This window comes from Pan paniscus, chromosome 9, assembly GCF_029289425.2.
Source record: "Pan paniscus chromosome 9, NHGRI_mPanPan1-v2.0_pri, whole genome shotgun sequence".
NCBI lineage: Eukaryota > Metazoa > Chordata > Mammalia > Primates > Hominidae > Pan > Pan paniscus.
In genome coordinates this window covers 33,939,816-33,963,747 of record NC_073258.2, presented here as the reverse complement: position 1 = coordinate 33,963,747, position 23,932 = coordinate 33,939,816, and the positions used below count along the sequence as shown (strand labels likewise).

General features: G+C 38.5%; 1 protein-coding gene and 1 long non-coding RNA gene across 5 annotated transcripts in view; one reads left to right on the top strand and one right to left on the bottom strand.

Moving 5' to 3' along the window:
• ELP4 (elongator acetyltransferase complex subunit 4) overlaps positions 1-23,932 on the bottom strand; it is a 274,679-nt gene that overhangs the window by 30,964 nt on the left and 219,783 nt on the right. The window lies entirely within an intron of this gene.
• Positions 1-23,932, top strand: part of LOC129393352 (uncharacterized) — a 60,956-nt gene that overhangs the window by 14,459 nt on the left and 22,565 nt on the right. The window lies entirely within an intron of this gene.

Genomic DNA, 23,932 nt, shown 5'->3' with positions numbered 1-23,932 from the left:
CTGAAGAAAAGTAAGTAAACAGGAGATGAAGAAAGACATAAAGTAGAGGGCAAAATCACATAAGTCTTGTAAGTCACTTGAAAGACTTCAGCTTTTCTACAGAGTGATTTGGAAAGCTAATGCAGATCTTTTTTGGTAAGCAGACAACATGAGTTGATAAATAATCATTAGCTATTATTATTATATTTTCTAGTTAGGTATAGTAAGACTGCTAAATGTAGTGTATTAATTCAATGGTGCTAGTAATAGCTCATACTTATGTACTTGCAACGCACCAGGTACTTTACATTGGTTAATCTTCTCGATGACCCTTATACAGATGAGTAAACCGTAATATAGACAGGCTAAGTAAGGTTAGTTATAGGAATACCAAGTTCTAGGTCTCAGGTCCTGAATCTGGCAACCTTGTTGAATTCTGTTTGCAGATTCTCTTGGCTATAGATATGGACAGTTTGGTATTGTTCTTTCCAGTTCTTTTTTTTTTTTTTTTTTTTGAGATGGAGTCTCACTCTGTCGTCCAGGCTGGAGTTCAGTGGCGCGATCCCAGCTCACTGCAAGCTCCGCCCCCCGGGTTCATGCCATTCTCCTGCCTCAGCCTCCCGAGTAGCTGGGACTACAGGCACCCACCACCATGCCCGTCTAATTTTTTGTATTTTTAGTAGAGACGGGGTTTCACCGTGTTAGCCAGGATGGTCTTGATCTCCTGACCTCGTGATCCGTCCGCCTCGGCCTCCCAAAGTGCTGGGATTACAGACGTGAGCCACCGCACCCGGCCTTCCAGTTTTTATAATACTTGCTTCTTTCCCATTAGGGAGTTATTAAAATGGTTAGCATCTCTAGTAACAATGCAAAATAGACCCTGAGAGAGTGGACATTCTTACTCCTGACTTTAGTAGAAATATTTCCAAAAATTTATCATTAAGAAAAATATATTCTCTTTGTTCCTGATGGTGACTAAGAAAAATATATTTTCTTTGTCCCTGATGGTGACCCTTTATCAGGATAGGAACTTTTCTTCTATGCTGTTTCCTAGGAAATTTGTTTTTTAAAATTACTAAGAACAAGTGCTAAGTTATATCAAGTACATTTCTACATTGTGATGTTGAATCATTCCTGTTTTTGTGAGAAATCTTATCTAGTAGTAGCAATAGTAGCAGTGTGTGTGAGTGTGTGTGTGAATAAACTGCCAAATTCCACCTGACACTGTTCTATTTAGAATTTTTTTTCTATCTGCAATAGTGAGACTGATGTACAGTTTCCTTTTCCCGTATTATCCCTATCTAGTTTTGATAATGCTACTTTTATAAAATTAGTTGAATAGGTTTTTTTCCCTCAGTTTTCTTACACAGCTTTTACAAGAGGGATTACATGAAGTTGTAATAAAGTTATCTAGATTTTGTACCTTTTTTGTGGGGAAGATTTTTGATAGATGTGGCATATTGTAAAGGGTAGCATTGACAGGACTTGTTAGACTGGAGGTGAGGAGTCAATGAGAGGATGACTTCTAGGTTAGTGGCTTATGTGGTTGGCATTTTTAGGTACCAGGCATTGAGACAGGGAACATTAGAGTAGGAGATGGGTGAAAAGGCGATTAATTAAGTTTTAGACATGTTTAAGTTTCTTTGGAATCATCAAATGGTGATGTCCAAGTTGTTGGGGTTCAGAAAAGAGGGTATGCTTGAGATAGAGCCTCAGGTCCATGGTTCATTGATTCACCTCATTTCATTCATTCAAAAAATATTTGTTGAGTGTCTATTCAATGTCAAACTCTGAGTATGCTGTCTTTTTCCTCATCTTCCCAGTTCAGCCTTTCTGAAAGGGATGAAGCCATTTTTTCACCCTATATGGTACTAATGGCAACTGTGTTTCCTGTGTATCTCTTGTCTGACAGTAAAGTTTTGGTTCCTTCTTCCTCTCCCACATTTTTCAGAAAGTAGAGTTGGGAGAGGACACATGGTTGATGAGGGCTCAAAAGAAGATTGTATGTATCGTTTGAAATTAGTTTTTAAGTTGGAAAAATGCTGGACATATGTAGAGGCTTAATGCATGAAATAAATTAAGCCCTTAAAAGAACTTTAGGCTTTGTTCTTGGATACGGCCATAGTCAGCTTTACAAATTGGTGCCAAGGCCAATTTCTACCAGTGAACTTGTTAGAAAGTCATCATTTAAAACACACATATTAATTTGAGTTGAGAGAGGGTTTAGAATGTGTATTGTATGTAGTTCTCTAGGACTCAATCCTCTCACACATGAAATAAGTTTAGGACTTGGTGATATCCTAGGTTCTTTCAGACTTTTTAACATTTTATAGTCTATATGCAAAGATACTGAAAATGAGGTGTTAAATACTGGAGCCTGAAGAATTCTCTTCTGTGGAGGTTAAGAAAAGGAATGTTTCTTCTGTACATTTCAGTTAAATGCATGTCTGCCTATAGGCTGGAGAAGGGAAAGGTGAATCATGAATAGAATACAGTGAACTAAGCCTGGACATGGAGCTGAACAGTTAGGGAGATCACAGGGAATAACAACAAAAGCCTGAATTTCACCACAGAAGACATTTAAATGAGCCCTGTAAGAAACACACTATCAGGAAGATATTCTGGCTGGAAGGAGAAATCAGAAATTCCACATTTCTTACTGTTTCAGGGCTCTGAGGAATTGGGTAGACAGGAGAACATGTAAAAAAAAACAAAAACAATTAAAAACACAACACTTTTTATGGAAGAAAACCTCTATGGAAGTAAACTGAGCAACAGGACAAGGACAACATGTCACATCCATCTAGGTCAGGTTGTAACTTCAGGCAAGACAATCAAGGACTCTGACAACCTTTGACTGCATCCCAGGTAGCCTGAGGGAAAGACCACCGTGACAGGGAAGAGAGATGGTTTTTACTGTGAATGAGGTAACCATGTACTAAAAAGAAAGTAGTTACTTTTCCTGAAGGCTTCATTGTTCTGAAAAACCTCAAGAAGTTTCTCCAGAGTTTAGAAAAAGCCTCACCACAATTCTTGAGAGCTATGCTACCCACACTGAGGCTGATTTCCATTACCAATCTGTACTCCCTTCCTTGGGGTGATATTCTGCCAGCAACAAAGTTGGAAGAATAACTACCAAGCAAACCATATGCTTCCAGGAAATACTTCTATCAATATTATAAAAGGTGGCCGGGCGTGGTGGCTCACACCTATAGTCCCAGCACTTTGGGAGGCCGAGGCAGGCAGATCACAAGGTCAGGAGATTGAGACCATCCTGGCTAACACGGTGAAACCCCGTCTCTAGTAAAAAATACAAAAAAAAAAAAATTAGCTGGGCACGGTGGTGGGCACCTGTAGTCCCAGCTACTCAGGAGGCTGAGGCAGGAGAATGGCGTGAACCTGGGAGGCGGAGCTTGCAGTGAGCAGAGATCACGCCACTGCACTCCAGCCTGGGCGACAGAGCGAGACTCCGTCTCAAAAAAAAAAAAAAAAAATGTCATAAAGGTTCAGAGATGCTGACAGGGAATAAAGCTGCTTAAATGGCTCTGAGCATGTTCAAGAAATGCATCTATTTAGTTTTATTTAGTTTTATTTTCTAGTTACAGGAATTACTATCTATGTGGTTATATTTATGTATTTTTTTTTTTTTCAGTATTTCTCCCTGCTCCTTTTCTCCCACAATTCCTTTCTTTTTACCTATACTCCACAGAGACTTAGTTTAAATACAAGGAAAAGCCTTTAAATTCCAATGATATAGTATACATAGAAGTTAAATAATCGATGTTTTAAAGATCATTGGTTAAAATTAGAAATCACTGACAGAGGAAGTAATTTGGAGTAACAGTTGTATGAATATGTGTAAAAGACTTAAGGTCCAAGTTGCTGGGGGAAATATCACTTAGAAAAGTCAGTGTGACTGTATAGGGCCATATATAACAGCTGCATCTTTAATCAGTTTTTCCTTACTCTCTATAACTAATCTGTGTCCAAATTTTGTTACCTGTTGAAAGGGACTTTTACGCGTCTTTCCTTCCCCACTTTTAGTAGAGTTTTCTGATGCTTTCATAAACTCACACTTAAGATAACTGCATCCCTGACTTTTCTCTGCCTCCATGAATATGTCCTGTGCATTTCTTCCACAGTAATGTTTACTAAATGCTGTTTTTTAGCATATCACACAGAACCTACAGTGTTTCTCTACATCGTCTATGGCTTTCAAGGCATTCCATAAGTCATCCCCATCTCAGTTATTTTCCCCAGTACAAACTTTCTTCTCTCAGGCCAGATTCTATACTGTTTCTAGATATGCAACTGGCATTCATACCTCCTTGCTTTGACTTATGATTTTCTTTATCAGGAAGATCTTCCTCTTTTAGCCTTATACTAATGAACTTAATTATATCATACTTCAAAGTTTGGCCACATCCTAGCACTGTCCTCATTCTAGACCTAAACACCTTAACTTGCTGAGCTATAATCACAGACTATTCTGCAAAATTTTACTTTATTTGATACAGATGGGGTCTTGCTATGTCCACCAGGCTGGTCTTGAACTCCTGGCCTCAAGTGATCCTCATACCTTGGCCTCCCAAAGCGCTGTGGTTATAGGTGTGAGCCACTGCACCTGGCCTCTGCACAATTTTGTTTCATGTCTACTAGCCTTTTCTGTCATATTATAATGTAAGCTCACTTAAGGTAGAAGAGACAGTCAGATATATGGGGAAAAAAGACACCAATAATAGTCATAGTTTAGTGTTTAGTAAAGTAAATGTCAACTAGAAATCTATGCTATAAGATCTTGATTTACGACCAGGTGTGGTGGCTCACGCCTGTAATCCCAGCACTTTGGGAGGCTGAGGTGGGCAGATCACCTGAGGTCAGGAGTTCAAGACCAGCCTGGTCAACATGGTGAAACCCCGTCTCTACTAAAAATACAAAAATTAGCTGGGCATAGTGGCGTGCGCCTGTAGTCCCAGCTACTGGGGAAGCTGAGGCAGGAAAATAGCGTGAACCTGAGAGGCGGAGGTTGCAGTGAGCTGAGGTTGCACCACTGCATTCCTGCTTGGGCAACAGAATGAGATTCCATCTCAAAAAAAAAAAAAAAAGATCTTGGTTTACTGTGCTGTTAGAGCAACCTGTTTAAATGTATAAGAGGAAGACTTAATAACATTAACCACTACTGTGAGGGAACATAACTACGAATCTGCTCATTGCAGAAAAAGGAAACAATTGGAGGATGTTCTAAAATTATCTTCAGCTGCTTATCTCTAAAAGAAACTGTAATCTACAATTGTAAAATATTCTGTTTTGCATATTCTTATAAGAGCTCTTTCTTGGACATAGTCCAAACATAATTTTAAGTAATAGTTTTTAAGCTTTAATATGCTTTGTCTTTTAGAAAAGTTGTTTGGCACTAAACACTAAAAAGGCTTTCATGACTTGACACTAACTTATCTTCCAATTTTACTTTCTACTACCTGTCTGCTAGGTTGCTTGCAAAAATCATTAATCATTTGTTAAATAAGTGAATCTCTGTTGCCACACACTACAGAGCACACTACAAAGAGAAGCAGCCAAGTTCAGAGGCTTTGTCCTTGTGACATTTTATTTGGAGTCATATTTAAAACCACTGCTACTTTTCTCTGACCATGGTGATTACTACTGATGTCATGTCTCTCCAGAGTGGTAGCCACATTGCCTTTTCAATGTATCTCAGTTTTGGCTGTCTGAAGGATGACTGCCTATCTCTTTTGGGTGACCACAGGTTGCCCAAAGTGAATTTTATATAGGCTATGAAACTAATATATTGTGAGTATCTCAAATGTATTCTACACATTTTATAAAATTCCATCTAGTCCTTTTCCCCCAATTTGGTAACAGAGAGAAATTTACCTTCTTTTATGTAACTTAAACCTCTTCCCCTCCACCCTCCCCTCTCCATACTTTATGGTTCTATAGTCTACTTCTATTCCTCTGCTTCCTCTAAGATGGGGATCATTCTTTAAGTTCTCTTAAGCTAATTATATGGAGCCCTCACATCACCCTTCCTAAGAGCCTCCACTTGGCCCCAGATCTCATACTCTCTAATGTCATATTAACTTTTTTTCCAAAAGTTAAAACACAAGGACTGTCTGTTTTGCATTAGAATTAGCACTTGTATTCTCTCTTTCCATGTGTTCCCCTATTTGACTGTAAGTTCATTAAAAAGAGAAGGTTATACCATTTTTATCTTTCTCTCTCTACACTCATTTTTCAAATTAGGGCTTGCACAGTCAGTGACACAGACACACACAAATACACACACACACACACACACACACAGTGTTAGTCTGGTTAAAATGAATAGCATATATATTTAAAAGTCTGAAAATAAAAGAAAATCTATCATATGCTTCCCCAACTCACTAAAAGTCCTAATTTGTTTTATTTTTTATTTTTTTCACTTAAAAAAAAATTTTTATTATTATTATACTTTAAGTTTTAGGGTACATGTGCACAACGTGCAGGTTTGTTACATATGTATACGTGTGACATGTTGGGGTGCTGCACCCATTAACTCGTCATTTAGCATTAGGTATATCTCCTAATGCTATCCCTCCCCCTTCCACCGACCCCACAACAGTCCCCGGTGTGTGATGTTCCCCTTCCTGTGTCCATGTGTTCTCACTGTTCAATTCCCACCTATGAGTGAGAACATGTGGTGTTTGGTTTTTTTGTCCTTGCGATAGTTTGCCGAGAATGATGGTTTCCAGTTTCATCCATGTCCCTACAAAGGACATGAACTCATCATTTTTTATGGCTGCATAGTATTCCATGATGTATATGTGCCACATTTTCTTCATCCAGTCTATTGTTGTTGGACATTTACGTTGGTTCCAAGTATTTGCTATTGTGAATAGTGCCACTATAAACACACGTGTGCATGTGTCTTTATAGCAGCATGATTTATAATCCTTTGGGTATATACCCAGTAATGGGATGGCTGGGTCAAATGGTATTTCTAGTTCTAGATCCGTGAGGAATCACCACACTGACTTCCACAATGGTTGAACTAGTTTACAGTCCCACCAACAGTGTAAAAGTGTTCCTATTTCTCCACATCCTCTCCAACACCTGTTATTTCCTGACTTTTTAATGACCGCCATTCTAACTGGTGTGAGATGGTATCTCATTGCGGTTTTGATTTGCATTTCTCTGATGGCCAGTGATGATGAGCATTTTTTCATGTGTTTTTTGGCTGTATAAATGTCTTCTTTTGAGAAGTGTCTGTTCAGATCCTTTGCCCACTTTTTGATGGGGTTGTTTTTTTCTTGTAAATTTGTTTGAGTTCATTGTAGATTCTGGATATCAGCCCTTTGTCAGATGAGCAGGTTGCAAAAATTTTCTCCCATTCTGTAGGTTGACTGTTCACTCTGATGGTAGTTTCTTTTGCTGTGCAGAAGTTCTTTAGTTTAATTAGATCCCATTTGTCAATTTTGGCTTTTGTTGCCATTGCTTTTGGTGTTTTAGACATGAAGTCCTTGCCCATGCCTATGTCCTGAATGATATTGCCTAGGTTTTCTTCTAGGGTTTTTGTGGTTTTAGATCTAACATTTAAGTCTTTAATTCATCTTGAATTAATTTTTGTATAAGGTGTAAGGAAGGGGTCCAGTTTCAGCTTTCTACATATGGCTAGCCAGTTTTCCCAGCACCATTTATTAAATAGGGAATCCTCTCCCCATTGCTTGTTTTTCTCAGGTTTGTCAAAGATCAGATAGTTGTAGATATGCAGCATTATTTCTGAGGGCTCTGTTCTCTTCCATTGGTCTATATGTCTGTTTTGGTACCAGTACCATGCTGTTTTGGTTACTGTAGCCTTGTGGTATAGTTTGAAGTCAGGTAGCATGATGCCTCCAGCTTTGTTCTTTTGGCTTAGGATTGACTTGGCGAAGTGGGCTCTTTTTTGGTTCCACATGAACTGTAAAGTAGTTTTTCCCAATTCTGTGAAGAAAGTCATTGGTAGCTTGATGGGGATGGCATTGAATCTATAAATTACCTTGGGCAGTATGGCCATTTTCACAATATTGATTCTTCCTACCCATGAGCATGGAATGTTCTTCCATTTGTTTGTATCCCCTTTTATTTCCTTGAGCAGTGGTTTGTAGTTCTCCTTGAAGAGGTCCTTGACATCCCTTGTAAGTTGGATTCCTAGGTATTTTATTGTCTTTGAAGCAGTTGTGAATGGGAGTTCACTCATGATTTGGCTCTCTGTTTGTCTGTTAATGGTGTATAAGAATGCTTGTGAGTTTTGCACATTGATTTTGTATCCTGAGACTTTGCTGAAGTTGCTTATCAGCTTAAGGAGATTTTGGGCTGAGACGATGGGGTTTTCTAGATATACAATCATGTCATCTGCAAACAGTGACAATTTGACTTCCTCTTTTCCTAATTGAATACCCTTTATTTCCTTCCCCTGCCTGAGTCCCCTGGCCAGAACTTCCAACACTATGTTGAATAGGAGTGGTGAGAGAGGGCATCCCTGTCTTGTGCCAGTTTTCAAAGGGAATGCTTCCCGTTTTTGCCCATTGAGTATGATATTGGCTGTGGGTTTGTCATAGATAGCTCTTATTATTTTGAGATACGTCCCATCAATACCTAATTTTTTGAGAGTTTTTAGCATGAAGCATTGTTGAATTTTGTCAAAGGCCTTTTCTGCATCTATTGAGATAACCATGTGGTTTTTGTCTTTGGTTCTGTTTAAATGCAGAATTACATTTATTGATTTGCGTATGTTGAACCAGCCTTGCATCCCAGGGATGAAGCCCACTTGATCATGGTGGATAAGCTTTTTGATGTGCTGCTGGATTCAGTTTGCCAGTATTTTATTGAGGATTTTTGCAACAATGTTCATCAAGGATATTGGTCAAAATTCTTTTTTTGTTGTGTCTCTGCCAGGCTTTGGTATCAGGATGATGCTGGCCTCATAAAATGAGTTAGGGAGAATTCCCTCTTTTTCTATTGATTGGAATAGTTTCAGAAGGAATAGTACCAGCTCCTCCTTGTACCTCTGGTAGAATTCGGCTGTGAATCCATCTGATCCTGAGCTTTTTTTTGGTTAGTAAGCTATTGATTATTGCCTCAATTTCAGAGCCTGTTATTGGTCTATTCAGAGATTCAACTTCTTCCTGGTTTAGTCTTGGGTGGATGTACGTGTTGAGGAATTTATCCATTTCTTCCAGATTTTCTAGTTTATTTGCATAGAGTTGTTTATAGTATTCTCTGATGGTAGTTTGTATTTCTGTGGGATCGGTGGTGATATCCCCTTTATCATTTTTTATTGTGCCTATTTGATTCTTCTCTCTTTTCTTCTTTATTGGTCTTGCTAGTGGTCTACCAATTTTGTTGATCTTTTCAAAAAACCAGCTCCTGGACTCATTAATTTTTTGAAGGGTTTTTTGTGTCTCTATTTCCTTCAGTTCTGCTCTAAGTTATTTCTTGCCTTCTGCTAGCTTTTGAATGTGTTTGCTCTTGCTTTTCTAGCTCTTTGTGATGTTAGGGTGTCAATTTTAGATCTTTCCTGCTTTCTTTTGTGGGCATTTAGTGCTATAAATTTCCCTCTACATACTGCTTTGAATGTGTCCCAGAGATTCTGGTATGTTGTGTCTTTGTTCTCGTTGGTTTCAAAGAACATCTTTATTTCTGCCTTCATTTTGTTATGTACCCAGTAGTCATTCAGGAGCAGGTTGTTCAGTTTCCATGTAGTTGAGCGGCTTTGAGTGAGTTTCTTAATCCTGAGTTCTAGTTTTATTGCACTGTGGTCTGAGAGACAGTTCGTTATAATTTATGTTCTTTTACATTTGCTAAGGAATGCTTTACTTCCAACTATGTGGTCAATTTTGGAGTAGGTGTGGTGTGGTGCTGAAAAGAATGTATATTCTGTTGATTTGGGGTGGAGAGTTCTGTAGATTTCTATTAGGTCCACTTGGTGCAGAGCTGAGTTCAATTCCTGGGTATCCTTGTTAACTTTCTGTCTCGCTGATCTGTCTAATGTTGATAGTGGGGTGTTAAAGTCTCCCATTATTATTGTGTGGGAGTCTAAGTCTCTTTGTAGGTCACTAAGGACTTGCTTTATGAATCTGGGTGCTCCTGTATTGGGAACATATATATTTGGGATAGTTAGCTCTTCTTGTTGAATTGATCCCTTTACCATTATGTAATGGTCTTGTCTCTTTTGGTCTTTGTTGGTTTAAAGTCTGTTTTATCAGAGAGTAGGATTGCAACCCCTGCCTTTTTTTGTTTTCCATTTGCTTGGTAGATCTTCCTCCACCCCTTTATTTTGAGCCTATGTGTGTCTCTGCATGTGAGATGGGTTTCCTGAATACGGCACACTGATGGGTCTTGACTCTTTATCCATTTTGCCAGTCTGTGTCTTTTAATTGTAGCATTTAGCCCATTTACATTTAAAGTTAATATTGTTATGTGTGAATTTGATCCTGTCATTATGATGTTAGCTGGTTATTTTGCTTGATAGTTGATGCAGTTTCTTCCTAGCCTTGATGGTCTTTACAATTTGGCATGTTTTTGCAGTGGCTGGTACCGGTTGATCCTTTCCATGTTTAGTGCTTCCTTCAGGAGCTCTTTTAGGGCAGGCCTGGTGGTGACAAAATCTCTCAGCATTTGTTTGTTTGTAAAGTATTTTATTTCTCCTTCACTTATGAAGCTTAGTTTGGCTGGATATGAGATTCTGGGTTGAAAATTCTTTTCTTTAAGAATGTTGAATATTGGCCCCCACTCTCTTCTGGCTTGTAGAGTTTCTGCAGAGAGATCAGCCGTTAGTCTGATGGGCTTCCCTTTGTGGGTAACCCGACCTTTCTCTCTGGCTGCCCTTAACATTTTTTCCTTCATTTCAACTTTGATGAATCTGACAATTATGTGTCTTGAGACATACTGCTCTTCTCAAGAGCAGTATGCTCTTGAGAGAGCAACTGCTCTTCTCAAGGAGTATCTTTGTGGCTTTCTCTGTATTTCCTGAATTTGAATGATGGTCTGCCTTGCTAGATTGGGGAAGTTCTCCTGGATAATATCCTGCAGAGTGTTTTCCAACTTGGTTCCATTCTCACCGTCACTTACAGGTACACCAATCAGACGTAGTTTTGGTCTTTTCACATAGTCCCATATTTCTTGTAGGCTTTGTTTGTTTCTTTTTATTCTTTTCTCTCTAAACTTTTCTTCTCGCTTCATTTCATTCATTTCATCTTCCATCACTGATACCCTTTCTTCCAGTTGATCGCATCGGCTACTGAGGCTTCTGCATTCGTCATGTAGCTCTTGTGCCTTGGTTTTCAGCTCTATTAGGTCCTTTAAGGACTTTTCTGCGTTGGTTAGTCTAGTTATCCATTCATCTAATTTTTTTTCAAAGCTTTTAACTTCTTTGCCATTGGTTCGAATTTCCTCCTGTAGCTCGGAGTAGTTTGATCGTCTGAAGCCTTCTTCTCTCAACTCGTCAGAGTCATTCTCTGTCCAGCTTTGTTCCGTTGCTGGTGAGGAGCTGCGTTCCTTTGCAGAAGGAGAGGCGCTGTGATTTTTAGAGTTTCCAGTTTTTCTGCTCTGTTTTATTCCCATCTTTGTGGTTTTATCTACCTTTGGTCTTTGATGATGGTGACGTACAGATGGGTTTTTGGTGTGGATGTCCTTTTTGTTTGTTAGTTTTCCTTCTAACAGACAGGACCCTCAGCTGTAGGTCTGTTGGAGTTTGCTAGAGGTCCACTCCAGACCCTGTTTGCCTGGGTATCAGCAGCGGTGGCTGCAGAACAGCGGATATTGGTGAACTGCAGATGCTGCTGTCTGATAGTTCCTCTGGAAGTTTTGTCTCAGAGGAGTACCCGGCCGTGTGAGGTGTCAGTCCGCCCCTACTAGGGGGTGTCTCCCAGTTAGGCTACTCGGGGGTCAGGGACCCACTTGAGGAGACAGTCTGCCCATTCTCAGATCTCAAGCTGCGTGCTGGGAGAACCACTGCTCTCTTCAAAGCTGTCAGACAGGGACATTTAAGTCTGCAGAGGTTACTGCTGTCTTTTTGTTTGTCTGTGCCCTGCCCCCAGAGGTGGAGCCTACAGAGGCAGGCAGGCCTCCTTTAGCTCTGGTGGGCTCCACCCAGTTCCAGCTTACCGGCCGCTTTGTTTACCTAATCAAACAACTAACTCGGCAATGGCGGGCGCCCCTCCCCTAGCCTCGCTGCTGCCTTGCAGTTTGATCTCGGACTGCTGTGCTAGCAATGAGCGAGACTCCGTGGGCGTAGGACCCTCCGAGACATGTACGGGATATAATCTCCTGGTGTGCCATTTTTTAAGCCCATTGGAAAAGTGCAGTATTAGGGTGGGAGTGACCCGATTTTCCAGGTGCCATCTGTCACCGCTTTCTTTGACTAGGAAAGGGAATTCCCTGACCCCTTGCACTTCCCGGGTGAGGTGATGCCTCGCCCTGCTTCGGATCACTCACGGTGCACTGCACCCACTGTCCTGCACCTACTGTCTGGCACTCCCCAGTGAGATGAACCTGGTACCTCAGTTGGAAATGCAGAAATCACCCGTCTTCTGCATCACTCACGCTGGGAGCTGTAGACCGGAGCTGTTCCTATTTGGCCATCTTGGCTCCTCCCCCAAATTTGTTTTATTAAAAGAAATAAAGATCATCAACCTCAAATTCTGTTTTCCTGTTTCACATTTGTTGGCAGTATAGAAACTACTGAAGTTGCTGAAAATGCATCATAAACTAAAGCAATACTCATATTCTATTCAACTCAACTATGAGTAACATTTCGATAATATTAATATCTGCTTATGCAAAAGTTAGGAACAGCCCAGCCTGCCTCTATTATTCAGGCACCACAGACTTAATTGCATCTAAATGATTCAGGATAAAACACACATCAAACTGTTTTGCTGAAATCAACTTATGTAGTTGAACAGTTATTGTGTACTATTAAACAGTTGGCACATTTCACATCTTTGGCATGTAAAAGCCAATTGGGTGTAGACTTATGTTGTTTAAATGATGCCAATGTGTACTTCTCACCTTCTTAAATATATCAAAATTCCTTAGCATGCCAAACAAAATCTATCCTCTGGGACTAAAATGTGCCAGCAGTTGAATGGTACATGGAAGCATTACTGGAAAAACTTGAGAGGAGAAAAAACCCTTTTCCCTGTAACAGACTAAGGTCTCATAAGTGAAAATGAATTACAGCTCTGGAAATTATCTGACGAACTCTAGGCCTGACAGCCAAACCAGATAATTCAGTACAAATTTTAAAATGATTGCTATATAGTTTTTTCAACTGTATAACCTCTGACTATAAAACTACCTTTCTTAAAGCTTCTCTTGGCAACCGTGTTTGCTGATTTAAAGCTTCAGAGCAAAGCATGTCTATGAATTTAGAGAGAAAAAAATTTCTCGATTATCATCTTCAGAATTGGAGTGATGGCAGTAATGCTTAAGCAAATGGGGACTCTATGAGTAAATATTCTGGTAAATATGTTCTGTACATAAGAAATAAATGGAAAGGTTGATGCCAGTAATGGAAATTATGGACTTGCTTGTGGTCTGACAATTGTGTGCTTGCTTTGTGTTTGAGAGGAGGTTTAGTGTGTAATAAACATAACCTAAGATACTTGTAGGTAAACATATGGTATATGAATATCACTACTTATTGGTATTTTAAACTTGGTCTTTTAAAACTCATGCATTTCACACTTTTAAAATAATGGTGATATAGCATGAATCTTAACATGAGATTATTATTACCAAAATAAAAATCCTAACTATAAAGAGTACTAGATTGTACTTTAAAGTTTTTCACTATTAATAACCTTACACACCAACAAGAAACACTGGAAGAAGTATTCTGAAATTATTGTACATGTCAAGGAAACAAATTCCATAGCGTGTCTACCATGGGAAAATCATACTTGAAATAGCCCTAAGATAGAACAAATCACAAATAAGAAGTGCTATACAACATAGACCCATAGTGAAGAAAACAATTCCTCTGACATCCATAATAAATATCAATCTCACACTTTGAAAATGAACATATAAGCAGACTTAGTAAAAGCTGCATTTCAATTAATTATAGTCATGTATACTTTCCAGAAATGTTTAGTCTTAGAGAATTTTAATTGTGTCACTACACTTTTATTGGTTTTGTCTTTTTCAATACAAATCTGTCTCATCCTAACATTCCCCATTTGTCATGAGAATATTGGTGTATGAGATCAAAATAGCTAGATTTCTCTTTTAAAAAAATTGGGGTAAAAAACACATAACATGAGATCTACACTCTTAATGACTTTTTAGGTGTGCAGCATAGTATTGTGAACTATAGCTACAATGTTGTACACAGATCTCTAGAACTTATGCAATTGCATGACTGAAACTTTATACTCATTGAACAGCAACGCCTCATTTTCCCTCCTTTCAGTCTCTGGCTACTACTATTTTATTTTCTGCTTTTGACTGTTTGACTGTTTTAAATGCTCATATATGTAGAATCATGCAATATTTGCCTTTCTGTGACTGGCTTATTTTATTTAGCATAATGTCCTCAAGATTCATCCATGCTGCAGAATATGTTATAATTTCTTTTTTTTTTTTTGAGACAAGGTCTCACTCTGTTGTCCACTGTCTGTTGTACAGTGGCACGATCTCCGCTCACTGAGACCTCGACCCCCAGGCTCAGGCTCAAGCAATCCTCCCACCTCCACCTTCCCCGGAGCTGAGACTATAGGCACATTCCACCATGCTCGGCAAACTTTTGTATTTTTTGTAGAGATGAGGTTTTGCCATGTTGCCCAGGCTTGTTTCGAACTCGTAGCCTCAAGCAATCCACCTGCCTTAGCCCCCCAATGTGCTGGGATTATAGGCGTTGGCCACTATGCCTGGCTTTTCTGTTTTTTATTTTTATTTATTCATTTATTTTTTTTGAGACAGGATCTCACTCTGTTCCCCAGGCTGGAGTACAGTGGTGTAATCACAGCTCACTGCAGCCTTGAACCACGGCCCAAGCAATTCTTCCACCTCAGCCTCCTGAGTAGCTGGGACTACAGGCATGCATCACCATGCCTGGCTAAGTATTAATTTTTTTTTTTTTTTTTTGGTAGAGATGGGGTTTTGCCATGTTGCCCAGAATGATCTCGAACTCCTGGCTCAAGCAATCTTCCTGTCTTGGTCTCCCAAAGTGATGGAATTACAGGCTTGAGCCACCGTGCCTGGCTGGATTTCCTTCTTTATTAAGGCTGGATAATATTTCATTATACATATATACCACATTTATCTGTTGATGGACATTCAGGTTCCTCTCACCTCTTGGCTATTATGGATAATGTTGCTATGAACATGGCAGTGTAAAATATCTCTTCAAGATCCTGGTTTCAATTCTTTTGCATAAATAGCCAGAAGTAGAATTGCTGCATCATATGTAAATTCTATTTAATTTTTTGAGGAACCTCCACACTGTTTTCCACAGTGGCTATACATTTTACATTTCCACCAATAACGCACAAGAGTTACAATCCCTGTCAACACTTATTTTCCAGGTGTGAGATAATCTTATTATGATTTTGATTTGCATTTCCTCCTTGACTATTGTGATTCTGAGTTTTTCCTATACGTTTTGGCCATTTGTATGTCTTCTTTGAAGAAATGTCGATTCAAGTCCTTTGCCCATTTTTGAATTGGGTTATTTATCTGTTTGTTGTTATTCAGTTATAGGCGTTTTCTATATATTTTGGATGTTAATCCCTTAACAGATATATGGTTTACAGATTTGCAAGTATTTTCTCCCAGTCTGTAGGCCACCTTAATTGCTTCCTTTGTGGTGTAGAAGCTTTTATTTTTTATTTTTATTTTATTTTATTATTATTATGCTTTAAGTTTTAGGGTACATGTGCACAATGTGCAGGTTTGTTACATACGTATACATGTGCCATGTTGGTGTGCTGCGCTCATTAACTCGTCATTTAGCATTAGGTATATCTCCTAATGCTATCCCTCCCCACTCCCCCTACCCCACAACAGGCCCCAGTGTGTGATGTTCCCCTTCCTGTCTCCATGTGTTCTCATAGTTCAATTCCCACCTATGAGTGAGAACATGCAGTGTTTGGTTTTTTGTCCTTGCAATAGTTTGCTGAGAATGATGGTTTCCAGCTTCATCCATGTCTCTACAAAGGACATGAACTCATCATTTTTTTATGACTGCATAGTATTCCATGATGTATATGTGCCATATTTTCTTAATCCAGTCTATCATTGTTGGACATTTGGGTTGGTTCCAAGTCTTTGCTATTGTGAATAGTGCTGCAATAAACATACGTGTGCATGTGTCTTTATAGCAGCATGATTTGTAATCCTTTAGGTATATACCCAGTAATGGGACGGCTGGGTCAAATGGTATTTCTAGTTCTAGATCCCTAAGGAATCGCCACACTGACTTCCACAATGGTTGAACTAGTTTACAGTCCCACCAACAGTGTAAAAGTGTTCCTATTTCTCCACATCCTCTCCAGCACCTGACTTTTTAATGATCGCCATTCTAACTGGTGTGAGATGGTATCTCATTGTGGTTTTGATTTGCATTTCTCTGATGGCTAGTGATGATGAGCATTTTTTCATGTGTCTTCTGGCTGCATAAATGTCTTCTTTTGAGAAGTGTCTGTTCAGATCCTTTGCCCACTTTTTGATGAGGTTGTTTATTTTTTTCTTGTAAATTTGTTTGAGTTCATTGTAGACTCTGTATATTAGCCCTTTGTCAGATAAGCAGGTTGCAAAAATTTTCTCCCATTCTGTAGGTTGCCTGTTCACTCTGATGGTAGTTTCTTTTGCTGTGCAGAAGTTCTTTACTTTAATTAGATCCCATTTGTCAATTTTGTCTTTTGTTGCCATTGCTTTTGGTGTTTTAGACATGAAGTCCTTGCCCATGCCTATGTCCTGAATGGTATTACCTAGGTTTTTTTCTAGGGTTTTTATGGTTTTAGGTCTACCATGTAAGTCTTTAATCCATCGTGAATCAATTTTTGTATAAGGTGTAAGGAAGGGGTCCAGTTTCAGCTTTCTACATATGGCTAGCAAGTTTTCCCAGCACCATTTATTAAATAGGGAATCCTTTCCCCATTGTTTGTTTTTCTCAGGTTTGTCAAAGATTAGATAGTTGTAGATATGCGTCTTTATTTCTGAGGGCTCTGTTCTGTTCCATTGGTCTATAGCTCTGTTTTGGTACCAGTACCATGCTGTTTTGGTTACTGTAGCCTTGTAGTATAGTTTGAAGTCAGGTAGCGTGATGCCTCCAGCTTTGTTATTTTGGCTTAGGATTGACTTGGCAATGCGGGCTCTTTTTTGGTTCCATATGAACTTTAAAGTAGTTTTTTCCAGTTCTGTGAAGAAAGTCATTGGTAGCTTGATGGGGATGGCATTGAATCTATAAATTACCTTGGGCAGTATGGCCATTTTCACAATATTGATTCTTCCTACCCATGAGCATGGAATGTTCTTCCATTTGTTTTTATCCTCTCTTATTTCATTGAGCAGTGGTTTGTAGTTCTCCTTGAAGAGGTCCTTCATATCTCTTGTAAGTTGGATTCCTAGGTATTTTATTCTCTTTGAAGCAATTGGGAATGGGAGTTCACTCATGATTTGGCTCTCTGTTTGTCTGTTAATGGTGTATAAGAATGCTTGTGATTTTTGTACATTGATTTTGTATCCTGAGACTTTGCTGAAGTTGCTTATCAGCTTAAGGAGATTTTGGGCTGAGACGATGGGGTTTTCTAGATATACAATCATGTCATCTGCAAACATGGACAATTTGACTTCCTCTTTTCTTAGTTGAATGCCCTGTATTTCCTTCTCTTGCCTGATTGCCCTGGCCAGAACTTCCAACATTATGTTGAATAGGAGTGGTGAGAGAGGGCATCCCTGCTTGTGCCAGCTTTCAAAGGGAATGAGAAGCTTTTATTTTTTAAAGTACTACTTGTTTACTTTTGCTTTTGTTACCTGTGCTTTTCACGTCATATCCAAGATCAATGTCATACAGCTTTTCTCTTATATTTTCTTCTAGGTGTTTTAAACAGTTTCAGGTCATATGGTTAAGTCTTTAATCCATTTTGAGTTTATTTTTCTATATGGTGTAAGATGAGGATCCAATCTCTTTTTTGTGTGTGTGTGTTTTTTTTTTTTTTGCCAATGGATATCCAGTTTTCCCAACACCATTTGTTGAAAACACTACCGTTTCCTCATTGTGTATTCTTGGCACCTTTGTCAAAAGTCAGTTCACCATACAGTTGTGCATTTATTTCTGGGCTGTGTATTCTTTTCTATTGGTCTATATGTATGTCTTTATGCCAGTATTATACTGTTTTGATTACTGTAGCTTTGTAATATGTTTCAAAATCAGGACATGTGAAGACTCCAGCTTTGTTCTTCTTTCTCATGATTGTATTGGCTATTTTAGGTCCTTTGTGATTCCATATGAATTTTAGATTTTTCTATTTCTGTAAAAAATACCACTGGGCTTCCCATAGGGATTGAATTGAACGTGTAGATTGTTCTGGGTACTATGAACATTTTAACAATATCAAGTCTTCCAATCTATGAACACAGTATTTCTTTCCATTTGTTTATGTCTGCTTTAATTTCTTGTAGCAGTGTTTTACAGTTTTCAGTGTACAATACTTTTGCCTTCTTGGTGAAGTTTTTTCCTAAGTATTTTATTCATGTTTATGCCTTGTAAATGAAATTGTTTTCTTTCTTAATTTTCCTTTTGACTGTTTAGTGCTAGTGTACAGAAACACAACTAAGTTTTCCTTGTTGTCTTTTCAATCCAGCAACTTTGCTGAATTCATTTATTAGTTCTAGCAGTTTTTTAAATGGAATCTTTAGGGTTTTCTACATATAAGATGTCATCTTAAACAGACAGCATTTTGCTTCTTCCTTTTTGATATGGATGCCTTTAATTTCTTTCTATTGCCTAGTTGTTCTGGCTAGGGCTTCCAGTACTACGTTCGATAGAAGTGGCAAGAATGGGCATCCTTGCCTTGTTCCTGATCTTAGAGGAAAAGCTTTCAGTTTTTCACCATACAGTATGTTAGCTGCGGGCTTCTCATATATGGTCTTTATTATGTTGCTATAATTTCTTTTCATTCCTAGGTTCTGTTTTTATCATGAAAGTGTGCTGACTTTTGTCAAATACTTTTTTGGGGGCATATATTAAGATGATCATGCGCTTTTTCATCCCTCAATCTGTTAATGTGATGTATCAAATTCAATAATGTTCTTATGTTGAGCCATCCTTGCATCCCAGGGATAAATTCCATTTGGTATGATGTATGATTCTTTTACTGTGTTGTTGAATTTGATTTGCTAGGTTTTTTGTTGAAGATTTTTGCATCTATCTTCATCACAGATAGTGGCCTACAGTTTTATTTTCTTGTGGTGTTTTTAATCTGGCTTTCCTATCAGAGTAATGCTGGCCTCATAAAATGAATCTGGATGTGCTCCCTACTCTTCAATTTTTTGTAAGAGTTTGAGAAGAATTGGCATTAATTCTTTTTTAAACGTTTGGTAGAATTCACCAGTGAAGCCATCTGGTCCTGAGATTTTCTTTGCTGGAAGATTTTTAATTACTGCTTCAATAGCCTTATTAATTATATTTTGTTTAGGCTTTAAAATTCTTCATTATTTACCATTCATAGTCTTGGTAGACTATAGACTTCTAGGAATTTATCCATTGTTTTCCACATGATCCAATTTGTTGACTTATAATTGTTCACAATAATCTCTTTTAATCCTTTTTACTTCTGTACAGTCAGTTGTAATGTCTCCTCTTTCATTTCTTTTCCTTTTCTTTTTTTTTTTTTTTTTTTTTGAGATGGAGTCTCACTCTGTCACCCAGGCAGGAGTGCAGTGGCATGATCTTGGCTCACTGCAACCTCCACCTTCCAGGTTTCAGCAATTCTCCTGCCTCAGCCTCTGGAGTAGCTGGGAGTACAGGTGTATGCCACCACTCCTGGCTAGGTTTTTGTATTTTTAGTAGAGATGGGGTTTCACCATGTTGGCCAGGCTGGTCTTGAACTCCTGACCTCAAGTGATCCACCCGCCTCAGCCTCCCAAATTGCTGAGATTACAGGTGTGGGCCACCATGCCCATTTTAATCTTCTTAAATCTGTTAAGACTTATTTTGTGACCTAACTTGTGATCTGTTTTGAAGAATGTCCTATGTGTGCATGAGAAGAATGTATATTCTGCAGCTGTTGGGTATGGTGTTTTGTATGTCTGTTAGATACATTTGGTCTGTAGTGTTGTTCAAGTCCTCTGTTTCCTTACCAAGCTTCTGTCTCTTCTATTATTTAAAGTGGGGTATGAAATCTCCTACTATTATTGTCTTGCTGCATATTTCTCCCTTCAGTTCTGTCACTGTTTGCTTCATCTATTTGGGTGCTCTGATGCTGGGTACATTTATATAACAATTTACAATTGTTATATCTTCCTGGTGAATTATCCCTCTTATCATTATGTAATGTCCTTCTTTGTCTCTTGTGTCAGTTTTTGACAAAAAGTATATTTTGTGTGATAAAAGTATGGCTACTCCTACTCTATTTTGGTTTCCATTTGCATGAAGTATCTTTTTCCATCCCTCTTCTTTCAGCTGATGTGTCCCCTTAAATCTAAGTGAATCTCTTGTAGACAGCATATAGTTGGATCTTATTTTTAAAACTCATTCAGCCACTCTGTGTCTTTTGCTTAGGCAGTTTAATCCATTTACATTTAAAGTAATTTTGAATAGAGAGGAAGTTACCATTGCCATTTTGTTGTTTTCTGTCTTATCCTCTCTTGCAGTTTTCCTTTCTGTTTTAATTTATTTTTATTTTTTTTTAGTGACATGCTTTGATTCCTTTATCATTTTCTTTTGTATCTTCTAAAGGTATTTTCTTTGTGGTTACCATGGGGCTAACACAAAACATTTTACAGTTATAACAAAATATTTTAAGCTGATAACAACTTAACCTCAAGTGCATACAGAAACTATTCTATCACTACCCCCACCCACTTTATATTATTTATGTCACAAAGTAGATCTTGTTATACTGTGTATCCATTTGCATATTTTTATAGTTATAGATACTCTACTTTTATTTAAATTCTATAGAATTAAAAGTGATTTATATACTACTATTACAGTGTTACAGTATTCTGTATTTGTCTATATATTTACCTTTATCAGCAAGCTTTATACTTCCCTGTTCGTGTTACTGTTTAGTGTCTTTTCATTTCAACTTGAAGGACTCCCTTTAGCCTTTCTTGGATGGCAGGTCTAGTGGTGATAAACTCCCACAGCTTCTGAATATCTAGGAGAGTCTTTATTGCTCCATTTTTGAAGAATAGTTTTGCCAGAGATACTATTCTTTGTTGGCAATTTTTTTTTCATTCAGCACTTTGAATATATTATCCCATTCTCATATTGCCTCCAAAGTTTCTGCTATGAAATCCACTGATAGTCTTATGAAGTTTCCCTTGTTTGTGATGATTCACTTTTCTTTTGTTGTTTCAAAATTCTGTCTTTTATTTCTGACAGTTTGATTATAATGTGTCTTAGTGTTGACTTCATTGGATTCATCTTCTTTGGGATCCACTGGGCTTCTTGAATTTGGACATAATTTCCAGCCCCAGATTTGGGGAGTTGTTTCCACTATTTCTTTAAAGAAGGTTTCTGCCTCCTTTTTTCTCTCTTCTTCACAGACTACACACACACACACACACACACATACACACACACACACCTGCTTAATGGTGTACCATAAGTCCCCTAGGTTTTCTTCATTCTTTTTTTCTTTTTGCTTCTCTGACTGGATAATTTCAAATGATCTGTCTTCAAGTTTGTTGGTTCTTTCTTCAGCTTGATCAAGTCTGCTGTTGAACCCTCTAGGGAATTTTTAAAAGTTTAGTTATTGCACTCTTCAGCTCCAAACTTTGTTTGGTTCTTTTATATTTTCTATTTCTTTGTTGAAATACTCATTTTGTTCACACATAGTTTCTCTGAGTTTGATTAACATATTTATGATGGTTACCTTGAATTCTTTGTCAAGCAATTCACATACCTGTTTTTTAAGGGTTTGTTTCTGGAAATTTATTTTGCTCCTTTGATTGGCCTATTTCCCTGTTTCTTCACGTTCTTATAACTTTGTGTTGGTATCTACACATTTGACAAAGTAACCACCTCGCTCAGTTTTTTCAGACTGTCTTTGTACAGAGAAAGACTTTTGCCAATCAGCCTGATTAGAGGTTCTGGGAGTCTTTCAAGCTTTTTCTCTGATGTGTCTTCTCTAAACTTGTGTGTTTAGATTTTTACTTAGATTTGCTGGCTTCTTTTTTTTTTCAGGAGCTTGTAATCTCTTGCTCCCTCTGATTCCTCTGATATACTGAAGGTCTTCTAAAGCAGCAGGACATCACCCAGCTCTTTTTTGTTCTCAGTGACCCCCAGGAATCTAGAATATGCTGGGTCCTGTCAGTGTCCTATGTCAGGCTAGAAGGAATTCAGCCCCTTGGGCAGCACCCTAAAATGCTAGAATGTTGAACACATGCTCCATTCTTCTCTTTCCCCTTGAGATAGAGCTAACCAAGTTGTATTTTCCTGTGTCTGCTATACTGCAGTTTCTGGAGCAGTAGCACACTGCCAAGCTCTTGCTCTCAGTGCCCTAATGCATCTAGAGTATGCCAGGCCGTGTCAGTGCTCTGAGAGAGATGACACAGAAGCCAGTCCCTTGGGCAGCTCCCCTCAGAAGTCAGAATGTTGGATGTTTATGGTCCAGTCTTCTCTGTCCATGGAGAAGCTTGGAGCTGAGAGTTTCCTTCTGCATGATGATGTTCCCTCCAAAATTCATGTTAAAATGTAATCCCCAATACAACAATATTAAGAGGTGTGGCCTTTAGGAGGTGATTAAGTCATGAGGACTTGCCTTTATGAATGGAATCTGAGGTTGAAGGGAGTGCGTTCTTGCTCTTCTGCTCCTTCCACCATGTGAGAACACCTAGACAGGCCTTCACCAGACACTGAACCTGTTGGTGCCTTGATCTTGGAATTCCCAGCCACCAAGATTGTGAGAAATAAATGTCTATTGTTTATAAATTACCCAGGTCTGTGGCATTTTGTTATAGTAGCACAAATGGACTAAAACACCTCCTGATTGACTCGGAGTATGCAAGGACAATGGTGAGAGGGTGCAATGAATTTTCCTGTTGGCTTACAGTGGCTAATTTTGCACTTGCCTGGGGTGTGGGAGTATCCTAACTGGTTTCTGGATTTCTCACAAAGGGAACTGGTCTATGTTTTGGTGTTGAATTGGTATTTCCACAGAAGGAAAGAATGTCTGGGGATTCCTATTCTACAATCTCGCAGATGTCACTACTAGACTTTTCTTAAGTTGGCTTCCTTAATAGCACAATCTCACTGATTAATAGCCACTAAATTATATGAAGAATAAGTCTCAGCCAAACTAATGGTGCTGTAGTCAATGTGGCTGAATTATACGTAGACAAGCTAGAAGAGAACAAGCATTTTTGGAAAAAGCTTTCATTCAAGCTGTGTCACACACTCATACTGATAACCAATTTTATAATTAATAAGCCAACTGGTTGTTTGATGAAAACGGCTGGGTGTATAAGGATGGCAATCAGTTTTTGGAGTATAGTAGTAAATGGGTTAATTTATTAAACAGCTGAAGCATTTATGCATATAGAAAGCCCCAAAGCTTTCCCACTAATACAGATTACCATGAGAACCAAACAAAAGGGTGTTAGAAGCGTTTAACAACAAAAATGTTTTTTTGAGATCTGAAGTCTAATTTCTAGTATGTCAGTATTGGTATCTATTATTATTTTTATTACACATTATGCCACTAGTGACATTTTATATTTAATTCCCAAAATGATTATT